The 19,107-nt window shown below is 34.0% G+C and overlaps 1 protein-coding gene and 1 long non-coding RNA gene across 2 annotated transcripts in view; one reads left to right on the top strand and one right to left on the bottom strand.

Annotated features, from left to right (window-relative positions):
- The window catches only part of LOC127869415 (uncharacterized), a 470,973-nt gene that overhangs the window by 310,179 nt on the left and 141,687 nt on the right, over positions 1 to 19,107 (bottom strand). The gene's annotated exons all lie outside the window — the stretch shown is intronic.
- LOC127869421 (uncharacterized) lies at positions 1,588 to 5,144 on the top strand. The gene is made up of 2 exons (XR_008044556.1): positions 1,588 to 1,677; positions 3,166 to 5,144. It is a non-coding gene; the product is annotated as an uncharacterized LOC127869421 (long non-coding RNA).

The following is a 19,107-nucleotide window of genomic DNA, read 5'->3' as shown; positions in this document are numbered from 1 at the left end:
GTTCTGTTGTTGTCGTTATATTTTGTGATACTATGAGGATTGCTTATATAAAGTATAAAATGCATCGCTCAATGTATGAGCACGAATGGCCGAGTGGTCTAAGCGATAGACTTTTACTCCAGGGGTCAGTGGTTGAGCCCAGTTGAGGGTTACTATCTTTCTTTCTTTAACTTCATTCTTGTTTTTTAATGGACCTTTTTAGATCCAATGTTTACATTTATCAATATAAAGTATTTAATGACAAACCTCAATACATGCCAAAATCTCTGAAATCTTTAACAAGCGGTAATGAAGATGTAGTTCAGATTATCCAATGCAATATACGGATAAGTTTATTCCGAACATATGAGGTGCAATTCTCTGAACGTGATATTGGATATTTAGAAAGGTAAAACGATGGGTTAAAAAGTTTGGAAGTCAAAAGTTCTATACACTTTGGGTCGTTTTTATGATTGTTTTAACATCACAAGACGGACTCTCTTCTATACAATCAACCCATATATGTTTATACTTACGGACATAACGTGTGTCCAGCGCATCAAACTGTCGAGCCTTGCCAGAGTTTGAGCGTCAACAATGTATTCGCTTTTAAGATCAAGCAATCAAAGTGCAGACGGCTCTGCAGTTTCGCTATAATTGCACAACATTGGATATAGCAAACACTAGAAATAAATAACTGCTTTTTAAATCTGATATCTAAATAAAACAACATATTCAGATGTGCCTAAATGCAAATGCCGACATTGTGTGTGAACGGTAAAACACGCATGACGTAATCCCCTATTTTTATAGAAATAACTTACTACAGGTAACTTTATTAGGTCCGTTTTGTTATGATTTGCAGAAGGCATAGCCTGTTTGATAGCACTTGTATTATGATGACCAGTTAATACAACAATCGATTATTTGCAATCACCAAAAATAATTATGGTCAAGAGACATTCACATTCCCGTATGACTATGAATGCGATTTGCATAAAAGAAATTCGCTTCCAACTTATGTGTAAATTGATATAACATACAATATTAGAATACACAATGAGATTGTCGATTAAAAGATCGGAACAAACCTGAGCAGGGCTGGTGTAGTCCAATCAAAACTACAATTTAAACATTTTAACAATATGTTAATACTAGTAATTAAAATTATACTTTTCGATTTGATCTTGTCCAATAAAAAAGTATAATTTTAATTATTTAATATATTATTTAAATTTTACTTTTTGATTGGACTGCACTGAACTAATTTCAGAAAGTAACTCGTATGTCCATCTGTGCAACTGTTCTTTCGGTTATGAAGGTGCTTAACATTGAATACTATTTACGTATTTAGATGCTCACATTGTATTTACTAACATAATAATACAAGGACAAATAAACAACAAATAAACAGTAAAGCTTAGAATCGATTGACGAAATATGACTCTCACCAGCTGTCGCAACTACACACAGTCACCACTGCGCAACAACAAAGATTGAAACTGTGTGGAATATTATTGCTTAAGTAGGAACAATACAACACACATTGAGTTTGTAACATATGTCACATACAGTGGTTAATAAGTAACCACTATCCAATATTAAGGTGTAAAAACCCGTGCATATAGCTTACCGAAAACTGTTGTTGTTATTAAAATATAAATATACTATGGACCTGAATGCGTTTTTATCCGATCAGTAAGTAAAGCACTACATTATTCACTCGACCTAGAAATAAATATGTACAGCATCTAACATTAAATAGTTTATTTCATGAGCATGTACTTGAACCATATAGCAATTTTCATATTAACATATACTTATCTAAAGATATAGATAGTGGGAATTCAAAATTGAAGGTTTCGGTAAAATAACTATCAGAGCTCCAGATAAGGGTCGTATTTTCGTAATTACGAATTATTTTCAAGTCCGTTACGTATTTATTTTAAAATCTTGTCGTACCATTAAGAATTACAAAATCAAGTTACGAATATTATTTTTACATCGGTTCGTATCGATTTTTATTGAGTTCTTTTCGCGTATTAAAGATCTTTGCTAGAATGGTCATCGGGTTTGTTTAACAAAGCGCATTTTTTCCAATAAAAGCGGCGTGTACAGTCTATCTGTCCAAAAACAATGGCGGCGCCCAGAGAGCGTCCTAAAAAAACTGCAAAGCGTCCAAAACACGCTTTTAACATATTGTACGCAAAGTGAGCCGAAGTTAAATGTTTAGAAAGATATTATAGAAAAGATCTTATACGATGTTGTATGTTCAGTTACCGAAACAAAACTGCGACACGATGGGTCCAAACTTAACCACAAAAAAAACATTGAACGAGTGGAAGGGACAAGTCCCGTGGCTAATCGTTGAAAAGATTGAAGGGGAGACCCGTTTTAAATGTGAAATATGTAAAAATTCATATAAGGCATGCAATCTAAACACAGTTTGGGCATATGAAGGTATTGGAAAAATAAAATGGTATAATACTAAAAAGACACTGTTGAACTCGTATAAATAAAGTTTCTAGTATGTTTATTTATATTTTTTTGCATGAAAATAACCATTATTATTTATGTTTAGGTCATTTAGAAAAAATTAGAATTATTTTCCAAAACTTAGTAGTAACGCTAAGAATAAAATTTCAGAGTTAAGAATTCTTTTTGAAAATCTGGTAGTAATTTAAGAATTTCACAAAACCTTATCTGGAGCTCTGAACTATACTGCACTTATTATCTATATGTACTTACATTCACACACGTGGAGGAGGTTCGTATCTTACGGTTACGCAATAACTTTTAAAATGTTTCATTACCAGTGTGGTCAGTGCAATTGTATTATGGAATCAATATAATAACGAAGGGTGCTAATTGTATTGTGATATTTACGGTGTTAATGATGATTAGTATATACCAAGAATTATCAATATTATGACTTAGTGGAGGATACAAATATGGATAATCGACTCGAAATTACAATATGAGGGTTTAGACGATGATGATAATGACAATGATTATGATGATGATGGTGGTGGTGGTGATGATGCTGATGATGATGACAATGATGACTATGATGATGGTAATGATTCTACATGCTGCTTCAAAAGACAACGCCAATGAGCCTTAGTAACGATTGGAAGCCAGTATGTTATCCGTGTATTCTAACCTAACAAACATCATTTCTTCCAGTCAGAGTCAGTACACACTCTCCAACGTGCCTTCGGGCTATGCTTTGTGGGCTTGATTCTTCTTGGTATCTACTACCTGTACAAAATGTGCGTAGACCGGTCTAAAGCTGAATCTCAAAATGCGAACAAGTCTGTGACCTCAGACCGAATGTTCATGAGACCTGTCTATGCGCATGAAATAGAACCAGGCATAGTTGTGCTGCAAAGCGAAAACGGTGATTACTTCAAGATTTTGAAGGAATACGATATGAAACAAGGAAATCAGTATGGATCACTCTCTCGTTCAGCAACGGAAATGACATCACATGATGTTAACATAGGAACATTCGGCGAAAATGGTAGTTTCCAAGCGTTTGAGCCATCAAGATCACGTGATCTTGCTCAAGCAAGCGCCCCTCCGAGATCGCGCATCATGGCGGACGAGAGTGAGGAATTGTTGTTCGAAAGGAACCGTGATGCTGGTTTTCGACCGGTGCAGTTCAGTTACGGAAGTGATGGAATGCCACCTCCTTATGGTGCGAACTAAATCGGAACTAACGAATAAAAATGAAAGGAAGGAGTCGTGTGTAATACTGGACGTTTTAATTTGATTTTACTGAAAAATCTTATTTAAACCACAATATTATGATCGTGTTGAATATTGTATTCCTATTTGTCATAAAAGTTGACATAGGAGCCGTATCATGGACCTTTATCATATTTGGTCAGCTTAGCTCCAGACCAGCCTCCTCACTCGCGCGGTATCAATCTCCAGTCAGAGTTGTCTTTCCTTGCTCTCCATACAATCTCTGCAATTACAAGAAAATCCTACCAGATTTGGTAGGGTTGTTTTGGGTTTAAGTATTATATTATAAAATGAAGTATCGTTTTCTTTTCTGTTTTGAAAAATAGTGTATAAGTTAAGGTTTATTATAAAAATTAAATTACCTTAATTATAAAAAGTTAAAATAACAAAGGTAAAATTATTTTACTACGTGACTAGGTTATCATCACGTGGTTGGTTGTTAAGGCAGGGATTTGATCCAGCTATGCGGTTGGCTCGGTATATTAATGAGCTAAAGAGACCACGAAACCTTGCATGGCTTAATAGCGAGCAGTGTAGCTCCTTAACAAACTTCGAGCATGTGCTGACTGGCCAGGAGCTACGCTGGCCGCAAATGGCATATGACACATTTTAGCATGTTGCGGCTCATATATTTACTTTTAAAACCAATATGTGTACAGTATTGAACACTTTCAGAATATGACGCTTTATATGTGATAATTTTGAATACTTGGGTTTTTATTAAAACATTTTCACGAATGTTTGCCGTCGAAAGTCGACAAATGTGATTCCGGAATGGTAGTATTGAAATGCTTAGATTAAAGACACATACAGGGATTAAATAAAATATAACAATGACATCGAACTATAAACATGAGTACACCTACGAACAAATTAGCGCATATTATTAAATATTGATTACTTTCGTTAGTTGATATGGTTGAAAGAGAATATAATGAGTACAGCAGATGTGGTAAAATACAAACAATGGATGTTTTGCAAATCACAGTAGAGGGTCTATACGTTTCTCGAAAAGCTTTCCCATTCATTAAATGTTATCCTTAGAAGATATTAAGGTAAATTTTATTGATTAAGCGAACGTATTCGAATGTCAGATTATTTTATTTTAAACTACCGGTGCACTTCTTTTGATTGATAAATACACACTGTATATACATATACATACCAATTGTTATATAATCAGAAGATTCATATACCTAAATAATTATTCTAACTTCATATTTTAGAATATATAAAGCTTATTTAGCCAAAGGAATGACCTGATGACATTTATTATACAACATGAACTTTTTTTTATATTTGTAACGTTTTGTTTTTATGGTTCAATTGATCGATGAAACATTGATGAATGCTTTTGACTGGCTTCGAACACATTGTTGTTGAATACACAAGTTGTAATAAAGCCAATGCATAAACTCGTTTTTTTCTTGACGACATTTATTTATGTCATTATTGTCATGATAATTATTGTGTTTTTTGCTTTTTATCATAATTTTGGCTTGAAGAAAATGCCACTGTTTTCACTTAGCAATAATGTTTTTCACTGTACCATTTAAACATGACAGGGGCAATCATTGGTAATTTGCACCGTCTCATTGTAATATTTTGTCCGGTTCCAATTTAATACAGTGGAATTTTAATTGTTCTTTTAGCACATGACTATTTCTTTGGTTGTCATGATGGCAAAATGTGAACAAGTCCCTTTAAGTAGGATTTATTTATGTAGATCGTCAATTTATGGACTTTTTTCCCTTAAGGTAGCGCACCCCTAATGATTTCCCGCGAATTCTTCGACGGTTGAAGAGCCCAATATTAGGTATCGTAGCCAAGTGGTTAAGGCGATAGACGAGAAATCTTTTGGGATATTCCCGCGCAGGTTCGAATCCTGCCGACGACGTATACTTTTTTGCGACGCGTTTTAGTTCTTTTCTAACGTAATTTGATTTAATATGGCTTATAAGCTATGTTAATTGTTAAATATGTTGCAATTTTTATGCAATTCTTCAATTTTTAAAATTGAAACAACGTTAAGGCTAAATTGTGTGATTTACTGCTGAAAATACGAACCATGCATGTTGCATTTTTATTTTTATTTCAAAAAGTAAACGGTAAATCTGTCTATTTCTTGGTATTTTTGCTGTATATAGTGTATCTATAAAAAAATAGGTTCAAAATACATGTATTAGTTAAATGATACTATTTTGAATTGTATGACTACTTTGTTTTTAACCAACCCAATTTCTACTTGCCTGAATTTACTTACATTTCATGGCGCTCTTCCATTGATAACAAGTTATAAACAAGAGCACCGCCTTGCGGGTGCAGACCGCTCATCTATTTTTTTTTTAAAGGTGAAGGGACTCTCATTTTCAATCACAAAGGAGGGAGGGGTGGATAGAAGAGGGGTGCATTGTGTGGGGGTGTGGACATTTATTACATTATCTTCCAAAAATGCGAAAAAAAGGAAAACAAAATCGGGGGGGGGGGGGGGATTCTTGGGTGCGATGGTTGGACGGTATTTCAAACATCAAATAATAAAAATAAATATTTGTGTTTTTTAACCGTTTCAAAAAAAATAAATTGGGGGGGGGGGTGAGGTGGGGGGTATAGTGTGAGGGTGTGGTGGTAATTTGTGAGATAATCTTAAAAAAAAAAAAATTAGGGGGGGGGATTCGGGTGGGGGGTGGGGGGAGGGGGGTGTAGGGGGGGGGGGTTTCTTGGGTGCGATGGTTGGACGGTATTTCAAACATAAAATAATCAAAATAAATAGTTTTGTTTTTTAACCGTTTAAAAAAAAAATTAGGGAGGGGGTGGGGTGGGGGGGGGTATAGTGTGAGGGTGTGGTGGTCATTTGTGAGATGATCTTAAAAAAAATGGGGGGGGATTCGGGGGGGGGGGAAGGGGGGGGGCACGGGCGATGGTTTGGGTGGAGTCTATTATGGTATGTCAGGTAAGAGTAGTTTTGTCAAAGTGTCAATCAAATCTAATCATAAATAAAGAAGTTATGGCAATTTTAGCAAAATTTAATAATTTGACCTTCAGAATCAAGGTCATTCAAAGGTCAAGGTAAAATTCAACTTGCCAGGTACAGTAACCTCATGATAGCATGAAAGTATTTGAAGTTTGAAAGCAATAGCCTTGATACTTAAGAAGTAAAGTGGATCGAAACACAAAATTTAACCATATATTCAAAGTTACTAAGTCAAAAAAGGGCCATAATTCCGTAAAAATGGCATCCAGAGTTATGCAACTTGTCCTTTTACTGTACCCTTATGATAGTTTGGGAGTGTTCCAAGTATGAAAGCAATATCTATAATACTTTAGGGGTAAAGTGGACCAAAACACAAAACTTAACCAAACTTTCAATTTTCTAAGTATAAAGGGCCCATAATTCTGTCCAAATGCCAGTCAGAGTTACATAACTTTGCCTGCACAGTCCCCTTACGATAGTTAATAAGTGTTGCAAGTATGAAAGCAATAGCTTTGATACTGTAGGAATAAAGTGGACCTAAACACAAAACATAACCAAATTTTCAATTTTCTAAGTATAAAAAGGGCACATAATTCTGTCAAAATGCACGCCAGAGTTATCTAACTTTGCCTTCCCAGTCCCCTCATGATAGTAAGTAAGTGTACCAAGTTTGAATGCAATAGCATTGATACTTTCTGAAAAAAGTGGACCTAAACGCAAAACTTAACCAAAATTTTCAATTTTCTAAGTATAAAAAGGGCACATAATTCAGTCAAAATGCACGCCAGAGTTATCTAACTTTGCCTGCCCAGTCCCCTCATGATAGTAAGCAAGTGTACCAAGTTTGAATGCAATAGCATTGATACTTTCTGAGAAAAGTGGACCTAAACGCAAAACTTAATCGGACGCCGACGCCAACATTTCGGTAGAAAACGGTCTTTAAAATCACGAAGACTGACACCATACTAAAGCTCTCTGCATTTATATATAGGACGTCATCCTAACAGTATCATATTATGTTTTAACAGGTACTTATCCTATTTTAGTTAGAGAGTATGTAACGTGTATCACATTATACACTAACTTACAAATGAACATTATTTGGTTGGTTTAGCGACACAGTCTGGATAATTTGGATTGTGTCAGATAGTATGAGGATCTAAGTGTCAGGAATTGCATTTCAGTGGGTTATAACATGTCAACTTTCATGCATTTACTGGATTCTTAAACACAATTAATGCAATTTAGGTTTACAAAAATAACGTCATAATTTTTATTACTATTTATTATGATGAAAAACAATTTTTTTTCAAGAAAATTTATATTATACACGTACTTATTTGAATACCGTACTAATGTGAATACTTTTATTTGTGAATTCATTAAGTATTTCATAATCTTACTGGTTTTAAGCGTGAAATTGTAACCTGTACTAAGTTTTATTTTCATTCGCTTAATATAAATAAACAATATCACATATTGTTAATATAAATAGTAACAAAATGACGTCGCGAGCGGGCCGTTATTCTTATTTAGCGGGCCAATATAAATTATATCAGCCCGCTGAGCCGGGCCGATTTTTCATATCAGAAAAGAATGGGATCGCGAGGCTTATACTGGACAAAATGGCGTCCACATTCAGTCTTAGCCAACGGTGATCAATAAAATGAAGCCACAACTCAATGAAAGAATCGAACATTATTATAATGACATGAAGCACACAATTTGGATAATACAACCGTCGATTGAAACTGAAACTCATCTGTACATTAAATCGATGCCTCTATTTGTGCTTTAACACGATTCATCAAACACTGAAACAGCAAACTGTATAGATAAAGACACACATACCTCGATGACAACTTAAATCCGGTTCTTATAATTATAAAATAACAAAGATTTGTAATTCCTTTTTCTGTTATACCATCCGTTTATCTATTTTGATTTTAAATCACACTTTTTTTAAACGATTGCATCGAATGCTTTACACTTTTACCATAAACATGATTCACGAAATCGAATGTCGAAGCGAATATAATAATTTTATTTCTATCGAAGCTCCCAATTATGCATGACAAACACAAAATCCGAAATACGTTTTGGAATCGTTCAATATTTAAAAAATATTTAACCGTTAAATAAAAACACACCACGTCCGTTGTCCTAAAAAAACCAGAGAGTCTACATGAAGGTAGTTTCGTCATTGAAAAATACGTCACATGAGGTACGTCATAAATTGCGTAATCAATTGAATGAAATAAAAGTACGGAAAGCTGGTTCTGTATAAATTTTAGTGAAGAACCAAACAAGTATGATATGTGATATAAACGATAACACACAGCAGAGCTGGGTCGGACATTTAAAATTGGCCCTAGCCGCATAATGGCCCTCGGGCCGTTATGTCGGAGGCGGGCCGATTATAGACGTCTGGCCCAGCTCTGCCGTGTGTTATTGTCTAATTATTATGAGCAATTGAAATTACTTTTCTTGTTGTTTTTCAATCCGGCATTGTTTGTAAAGTGTACTTTAAAAAAAAACTTAAATATTTTAATCAGCAGCTGTATAAGATAATTTTAGTCGCCATGTTATGATTGTTTTTAGATAATAATACCGAAAGATTTCAGCCAGACCCCTTTTTATTAAATACACGGTAAAACCCCAATCGCAATATTTTACAAACCCATCGGTTCAAGTATATAGATAAAACTATGTATTTAAAGTTTTGTGAGGTGTATGCTTTCATGTGGTGGAAAATCTCAGTATCAAATTTCATACATATATTCTTTAAACTGAAAAAAAAAACACATTTAAAATGCAACCAATGATAATTGCAAAACGTGATCGCACCAACCAGTTAGAGGGGCGGCCTTAAATCGTCTTTTAATGTGTGTTAGTATTGCCTTAAACAGCATTTACCATTAATGTAACCTGATACTAGTTATAAACCTATAACGTCAAACGACTTTAATACTTTTATTGATAGCACAAGACACAGTTCTGTGCAGTATATTTCCAACATTTACCATTCATTTCATATTGTTGTCACCAAACACTAACATCAAATGTCTGCTGTTACACTATTATCAGCAATATTAATGCCAAGAATCAATTGATGAAATATAACTCCAAACAGCTGTCGCATTACACACAGTCAACACTGCGTTACAACACAGAATGAAACTGTTTTGAATGTTACTGCTTAAATGGAACAATGCAGCTAATAATCAGTTTGCAACAGATTTCACATACAGTGGTCCATAAGTAAAGAATGCCAAATTGTAAAATGTCATACATCGCGTCAGTATATGTAAAAAGTGCTTGTGTCTTACATCATACTGTTATTGTAGCTAAAATATAAATCAAAAATGGACCCGGATTCGTTTCCGTCAGAGCGGTTAGTAAATCACATCCTTATGACCTAGAAATAAACCTTTCATCATCTTACATTAAATGGGACATTGCAGTAACAGATTCCAATTTGTTGATGTATTTATAACTTTGCTTGAAATTAATCAAATTTTTCATTCTAGCATATATTCACATATTGGTAGATATGGTTGGAATTCAAAGTAGAAAATAAATTAAAAATGTATACAGTTCAACAGTTTCTATAATATTGCAATACCGAACATGTTATTCAAATTTACTAACATTCACCAAGAATGAAGAAATTATTGTCTTACGACTACACGGATGCTTAAAAAATATATTATTTATTAGTTTTTGTCGGGCAATATAGTTCTGGTATCAACATATAAATACAAGATATTTATAGATTGGGATATTGATGAGAAAGATATTGATAATGGATTTGATAAAAAAAGATGAGGGTGAAAATGTCGCTGACGATGATGATGATGATAATGCTGCTTCCGCTGCTTCTAATGACAACGTTTACGAGCCTTAAGATTAGATAGCATTTTATATGTATATTTTTATCTTAAATACATTATCTGTTCCAGTGAGAGTCAGTTTACACTCGCCAGCGTGCTTTTCGGGCTAAGCTTTCTGGGCTTGATTCTTCTTGGTATCTACTTTCTGTACAAGATGTGTACGGACCAGTCTAAATCTCAAAATGCGAACCAGTCTGTGACGTCAGATCGTATGTTCATGAAACCTGTCTATGCGCACGAAATAGAACCAGGCATTGTTGTGTTGCAAAGCGAAAACGGTGATTACTTCAAGATCTTGAAGGAATACGACATGAAACAAGGAAATCAGTACGGGTCGCTCTCCCATTCAGCACCCGAAACCACGTCACATAATTTTAATATAGAAGCATTTGGCGCAAATGGTTTTCAAGCGATTGAGCCATATAGATCACGTGATCTTTCTCAAGCAAGCGCTCCACCGAGAACGAGCATAATGGCGGATGAGAACGAGGAACTGCTGTTCGAAAGGAATCGTGCTGCTGGATTCCGACCGGTACAGTTCAGTTACGGTGGTGACTCCATGCCTCCTCCTTATGGCGCACATTAAATCGAAATTAACAATTTAAAAAAGGAATCGTGTGTAGTAATGGACGCAATAATTCGATTTAACTGAGCAAAATATCGGCCGCGTCTTTCGGAAATTGGTCCTATTCAATATGCAATCAGCTTAGCTCCAGACAAACATGCTCTTCCGCACAGAAGATACCCTGTCCGCTAATGAGACACTAAACAGTGCTCCAGTTTATAGCGGGAAGGGTAGCTCCTTACCAAACTGCGTGAACGTGAACGATGGTCATCGGCTACAAATTCCGCATATGGCATAAACCCATTTTCGCCTTATTCGGCTCAATTATCAACTTTTGTAACCAATATGCATACACTACTGAACATGGTCAGACCATGGCGGTTCAAATAATATAATGTGGTATACCTGATTAAAAAAAATACATTTTAACATTTTAAACAGTCTTTGCAGTCTATAAGTCAAACAATCTGATTAACAAATGGAAGTATAAAATTGTGTTAAAGGCACATACAAGAATTAATTAAAACTGTACTATTACGTCGAAATCTCAACATTCATAAAATACCGAACAAAACAAGATGATGACCTTGACCTTGACCTTTCACCACTCAAAATGTGCAGCTCCATGAGATACACGTGCATGCCAAATATCAAGTTGCTATCTTCAATATTGCAAAAGTATTCATAAAATGAGCGATTTTGGCCACATATATTTGACCTCTGACCTTGAAGGATGACCTTGACCTTGACCTTTCACCACTCAAAATGTGCAGCTTCATGAGATACACATGCATGCCAAATATGAAGTTGCTATCTTCAATAAAGCAAAAGTTATTGCAAAATGTTAACGTTGGCGCAAACAGACAGACAGACAGACCAACAGACCAACAGACCAACAGACAGGGCAAAAACAATATGTCCCCCACTACTATAGATAGATATATATATATATATATATATATAATAGATTTCATTAAATAATTGATAACTTTCTTGAGTTGATTTTACTGGCAGAGATCATGAGTACATACTTTTTGGTGAAATACAAGCTATGAATGTTTTATAAATCACAAAATTCGTTTCACGAAAACTATAAGTGTTTTTTTTTAAAGTTATCCGTAAAACATATTCAGAAAAAACGTACTTGTGAAAAGAACATATTTTTCAATGAGATTATTTTGTTTTAAACTAGTTTCCTTTCGATAACATGCACATAAATATCAATCGTGATATAGTTTGTAGACCCATAGACATTTATTATTTTTCTGACTGCATATTCTGAGAATATAGAACGAAGTTTAAGCCATTTTATTTTATGCTTTGCTGTGGTTTATATTGAAATATCAGTAAATTAAAACTGATAATTCACTGTTTCAAACAAAGGAACATAACAGTGAAAATTATCGATAATTTCACTGTTTTGCTGTGAATTGACGTCATTTTTGTGACGAAATGACGTCATTATTACAGCAAATTTCTCCAGTTATAATGGTTTACACTGTAAATAAACGGTAAAAAAAGGATAAAATAAAAAGAAAATTTGTTTGATTCGGTGGAATATCGATTTTAATTCACTTGTGATCACAGAAAAAATATATTTTCACTCGTGGCTGCGTCTCTCGTGAAAATATTATTTTATATGATCACTCCTGAATTAAAATCGATATTCCACCAAATCCAACAAATATTAGCTGTGGAATTGCTGGATGACATATATAATACAGCGTGATGTTTTATGGTAATGGTTTGCTATTAGCTCATATGATCGATGGAAAATTGATAACTGGTTGAAAGGAAATATGATTTTACTTTATAATTAAGTTTTTTCTTGTTACATTCAAACATGACAGAGACAATTATTTATAAATCCTACTGCCTTGATGAAATATCTTGTCCAGTTCCGACTGAATACAGTGAAATTTAAAACAGTTCAAAAAAGCCCACAAGGAATATTTTGTTTTTGGTAGACTTTTGATTATTGTTAATTTTGTGGTCTACCTGTGATCATAAATAACTTATTTTAAATATATATTCGCTACTAGTGAAAATATTTTCCTTATCGGTTGTGCATTAAAATCTGTTATATTGCGCAAGCTGTAAATTGATTGATTTTATTTGGTAATTATATGAACATTACATAGTTACTACATAATGGAGACAATATAAAATATATTATCACAGCAATATACATAGCAAACCATGGAATGCACAAACAATACCAAGGATAACACAAAAAAGAGAAAAATGATTTTCACTTATTTCCATTGTGGTCCTTGTTATTGGTGGCAGTAACCATGAAACAGTCATGTATTAGATTTTAATAATGTATATGTATCAAATATGTACTGTTTAATAAAGTATATTACTGATTAAGAATGAATAAATATAATCACATGTTAATTATTATCACAGAAGTTGCATAAGAAAGTTACACACTGCATAGGTAGTTAATAAACACACTTTGTAGCATACTATAAGTTAAAGAATAATGATGAGATCCTTGCATCTTATTGATCATAAGACTTAAAATGTATCACAGTATTTTAACAGAACATAAAATTCATAATAAAAATTATACTATAAAAAGCTATAAAGACTCTAAAAACTGTTTCTTGATGGCACCCTTGAAATTGTTAGGTTTAGGTACATCCCTGATGTTTTGAGGAAGATTGTTCCATAAACAGATACCATTATATGTAAATGTTTTAGAACCAAAACTTCCTACTCTTGGTTTGGAAAAACGACCAGAGTCTTCAAATGCAAAATTTTCAGCAAAATGATCAGATTCTGGCTGAGCTACCATATTAGACCTAGTACAACGATTATGTACGCCAGACACTGGCTTAAAATTCTCACCCATATACTCTGGTGCAAGGCCATTTTTAATCTTATGTACATGACAAAGTATGATCTGTTCTACTCTTTTTGAAACAGGCAGCCAACCTAAATGTGAAAACTGTTCTTGACCAACATGTGATCTGTTATCCATATTCAGAACAAACCTAATCATCTTGTTTTGTGTAGTTTGAAGCCTATTTTTAAGTGACTGAATAAGACCAGGGTACCAAAAAGAGCAGGCATAGTAAAAGTGGCACTGTATAAGAGACTTGACAAGGAGTTTTCTGGTGTGCAATGTTAAGAACTTACTATTTCTGTATAGGAACTTTAACCTTGAGTTTGCCTTTGTAATAATTGATCTAGCAATGGTTTTACCAGACAGGAACTGGTCCAATACAGCACCTAGGTACTTAACAGAACTTGATGGAGTAATTGACACATCATTGCAAGAGACATTTAACTGAGAATTTGACCTTAGTTTGGGCTTTGAGCCAAACAATATAGATTCTGTTTTACCAAGATGTAGGGAAAGTTTATTGTCCACTAACCACTCACTTATAAGTACGAGATCGCTAGAAAGAATGGATTCAATTTCTGAAATGTGTTTACCAGCTACCAGGATGCCAGTATCATCAGCATAAAGTAAAATTTTATTTCTTACCACAGCGGCCATATCATTCACATAAATTAAAAATAAAAGGGGACCTAAAATGGAGCCCTGAGGAACACCACATGAGATGGAGGCCTCGAAGGACATAGTACCTGATACATCAACAACCTGATGGCGATCGGAGAGATAGGAGGTAAACCACCTGACTGCGTCACTATGGAGACCAATAGCCTCAAGTTTCATGATTAAAATACTATGATTGACGGTATCGAAGGCCTTCTGTAGGTCTAACAATATCATACCAACCATCTTACCTTCATCCATCTTAAAACGAATATAATCAGATATATGGGTAAGGCAGGTGTCTGTAGAATAGCCACGCCTAAATCCTGATTGATAGCTATACAGAAGCTTTTTGTCATTCAAGTAACCTTCAACTTGGTCATAAATTACTCTTTCCAGGATCTTTGAAATGATACTTAAGATCGAAACCGGTCTGTAGTTTTCAACCTCAGTCTTAACACTTTTCTTATAGAGGGGAATAACTCTCGCTGACTTGAGGTCATCAGGAACAGAACCCTGTATGATTGACAAGTTAACAATATGAGCAAGGGGACAAGATATGAAAGAAGCACTATCCCTAACAAATCTAGCAGGAATGCCATCCAAACCTGAGGCCTTATTAGCACTTAATTTATGTGTATACTTTAAAATTGTATTTTCAGACACAATGGAAAATGAAATACTGTTTGCTATGTCTAACTAGATGAGCCTGACATACTCTCATCCTTTTATATTGTAAAAAAATGGCATCACATTACAATGCCGCCGAGCGTTTTTCCATACGTTTTGTTTGTAATTATTTTTTTCTTGAAATATGCTGATGATTGTTACTCGTGAATACTGTTTATAATTATTGACAAACTATTGGATATATATTTTGTTCAGAGTATTTTTTTGTTTCACTTAACGATAATTAGGTGCAGCGAATAAAACGAACATCTTATCACTGTATTGAGGCTTAAGATATTTCAGATGAAGCTACGGATAACACATTAAGTACCTTACTATGATAGAAATGTGATGATTTTAAAGACAATACATTACCAAATATAGTTTAATCAATCAAACCCTAACCCTAGGGGGAACGATTGATTGTGAAAGCATTATAAACTAGCTCACATCAGCCATCACAGTTATTAGACAGCACAATACGGATTTAGACACCGTCATATGTTGGGGGAATGCGCCCATCTGTAAACAGAATAAATACATGTATATTGATTAAAATTATAGATTCATTATGAACATCTACAATTGTTGTTTTAAATAATTACATTTAAATGGGTTGTACTCTTTCACTTACATTTAATGTATATTAAATGGTACAAATTAGTATATACACTCAAGAATATCATTACATTTAAAGTCAATACCAGCGGGCAATGCGCACCTATGCCTCCATTTACCCATCCATGATTGCTCTTGTATATTTGCACAGCTCTTGATTCGTCCCTAATCACACTTTGTGCGTGAATGCAAAACACAAATCGCGTGAAGTCTTTTTTGCCTTTTGGTATTGTAGTATTAGACAGTGGTAAATATATCGTGTATTTTAAATTTTAAGAACAATATGTATTTTATGTACACCAATTAGCGATGTGGAACTTGCTTTCAGCTCGAAACATATGTTACGTACACCGTGGTTCATTCGATTTCTTTTTCTTATTATTTGAAAACGTTTTGCAAATAACGTAGATGTAAATGCATTTATGTTAAATGACTTCAAATTATAAACAGTAAATTCACATTATTTCATTAAATACTACAAATAATATCATATGTTTTCTATATTAATTTTTGAACATATTGATCGTTTATTTTTCTATAAATTACGTAGGTTATGGCTTGTGTTGCTATTATTGAGACACGTACATGCTTACCTTTACTTAACATTCATCAGGAAATCGGCTATTCAAACTTCACTGTAATTTGATTGAGACATGTATATTGAAAATATGGAGCACGTGTGAAGCTGTGAAATCTTTTAAACAAGTATAAATTGTTTATTTTGTCAAATTTAATAGACAAAAATTCTGGACTTATTGTCCCGATGTTTCTCATTTTAAATGAGTTAAAAATGCTCATTGCTATGAAGACACTGTAAGTTTGGAAAGAACCTGATGAAAAATGTTAACATAATCACCTAACAAAGCAGTTTTTCACTCTTTTTTAAAATTCAAAAACACATAATTCTGGACTTATGGTCCGATATTGCTCATAAAGAGTTTGGGTTGGGTCTTCATTGATAAAAAAAACTGTGCAAGTTTGGGAACAATCGGATGAAAATTTTGAACTTCGAACAACGATTTCAAAATTTCTCAAATTCTAAGGAAGATAACTATGGACGTAATGGTCGGATAATGCTTAAGGGCCCATATCACCTGAATAGTAATACGTGTCGCGCTTTGCGCTCTATATGTGGTTCTTAAAAAACACTCAGAGGAGTGCTTGACTCTAGGGAAACGGGTTGCTGGGACACAGCTCCTCCTTGATAAGCGGCTGCTTCCTTTATCGCAACTCATTGTTACAATCAATAATACGTGTCGCGCTTCGCGCTCTATATGTGGTAAGGATGTAAGAAATTTTAAGTTACGTTGTCACCACGCGGCATCCATTAATTTTAATAAAAAAACGATCGTTATGATATGTATAGTAATAAACTCATACATTGTACGTTTTCGTACCAATACGCCTTCCAATAAACTTGCTTGCGCGATAGGTCGTCAAATATCGTTCTACATTGATTCTCCACTTAATAAGCAAATTAGAAAAACCACAAAGTAAATATATTTTGATTATGTTTTGTTTTTATACAAAACCAGAAAGTTTCGCGTTTTTGCCCAGTCCCTGTGATCTTTCCCCTGTGATCAGTTGTGGATCAGTTATTAATTAAAACAATTAGCTTTGCATTATCGGCAATAAATGTTGTAATAAATGTAATAGCCAAAAAGCAGTACTTATTTACACTAATTTACACAAAAAAATCACCACTTTGCAAGATATTCTTAAAACAAAAATATATCCATTGATCCGTAAAATAACTTCTCCCATAAGCGAAAAAAATGCATTACATACTAGTCGCCGCTCTCCAGAGCGACTCCAATAACTCCTTCATCATATCGACGCCGATTGTCTTATTTGAATTGGATGGTACATTAAGAGGCAATTTATAACCTTTCATCTCTGCTACTACTGGGTGAAAGTATAACAACAGGGACCGTTTAGTTTCGGATAAATTATTTATTCAATGGTGAATATAAATAACTAAGCATTAAGCTATCGAATGCAAGACTTGAAAAAAGGCGCGTAGCATTTCGTATGTTAAATGCAGGATGATGCAAAAAAAGCATAATCACACCTTCAAATTAAAAAGTGCGTACAATTTTGAATGTTGTACGTTAAACTGTGTAAAAGGACGCCTTCGGAAAAGTTTGTTTAAACTAACAGACATACTGACGGACAGACGGACGCAGATATATTATGATTCCAGTAAACCCATATAGTTCGTATCTTTCGGGATATAGTTATAATTAAATGTTAGTTATATAAAAGTCATCAACGCACATATAGAAATGTTAACTTATATTACGAGACTTCTTTTGCTTATATATTACTTGAACAAAGATGATCAGCAACATTTGTATACACCACTCTTAAAACAAAGTTGGTGTTTTATTACAACATCCATGGTGAGCGGGCGGTTGAGTCAGTAGGCGGAACGATGTGTTCACAATAACTCAAGTATAGATAAAATCGGATCATAATGGGACTTGCTATTGATGTGTGTGGTCATAATAACTCGTCCAAGTTTGATTACATTACACACATTAAAGACTTCTGATTTTTGTTTACCTTCTCCACTCTCTAACTTCGATAGTTTATATCGGATCATTCTGAAACTAAGTTTTTATGTGTGTGGACATATACTCTTTTAAGAGTTCGATAATCTGACAAATAAGAAGCAGTTCAGAAATACTTGAATTCTCCTTAGTTGCCAAATTAATAGTATCTGCTCTAATGTCAATTTATTTAATCAATCAATCAAAATTCTCTATGATGCATTATGAAACTTGGCTATATTGTTTTATCATAATATCTCAGGTATGTTTAATTAACATCAAGATAAAATTAAGCACTACAAAATGTAAGCCCTTGAAATAAAAAAGCAAAACTAATCTTCTCTCTCGCTTTGACAATTTACATCGGATGATCATGAAACTTGATGACAATGATTTTTGGCACATAATCTGCCAAACTGCATCTAGTAATGAAATATGGACCTGAAAGTATCCCAAACTTGCCTAACGTTTGTTGCCTGCTCACCAATACTAGCAGGTGGATTTTGGTAAATACATTTAGTTTGCACAAAGTAAGCTTGAATTAATATAAAGAAGTGAAGGTATATTTTTAATACAAAAAAAATAGAAAAACAGTTAGT

Source organism: Dreissena polymorpha, chromosome 2 (genome assembly GCF_020536995.1).
Source record: "Dreissena polymorpha isolate Duluth1 chromosome 2, UMN_Dpol_1.0, whole genome shotgun sequence".
NCBI lineage: Eukaryota > Metazoa > Mollusca > Bivalvia > Myida > Dreissenidae > Dreissena > Dreissena polymorpha.
The sequence above is the reverse complement of the archived record's forward strand: the minus strand, read 5'-3'. Positions and strand labels throughout refer to the sequence as shown.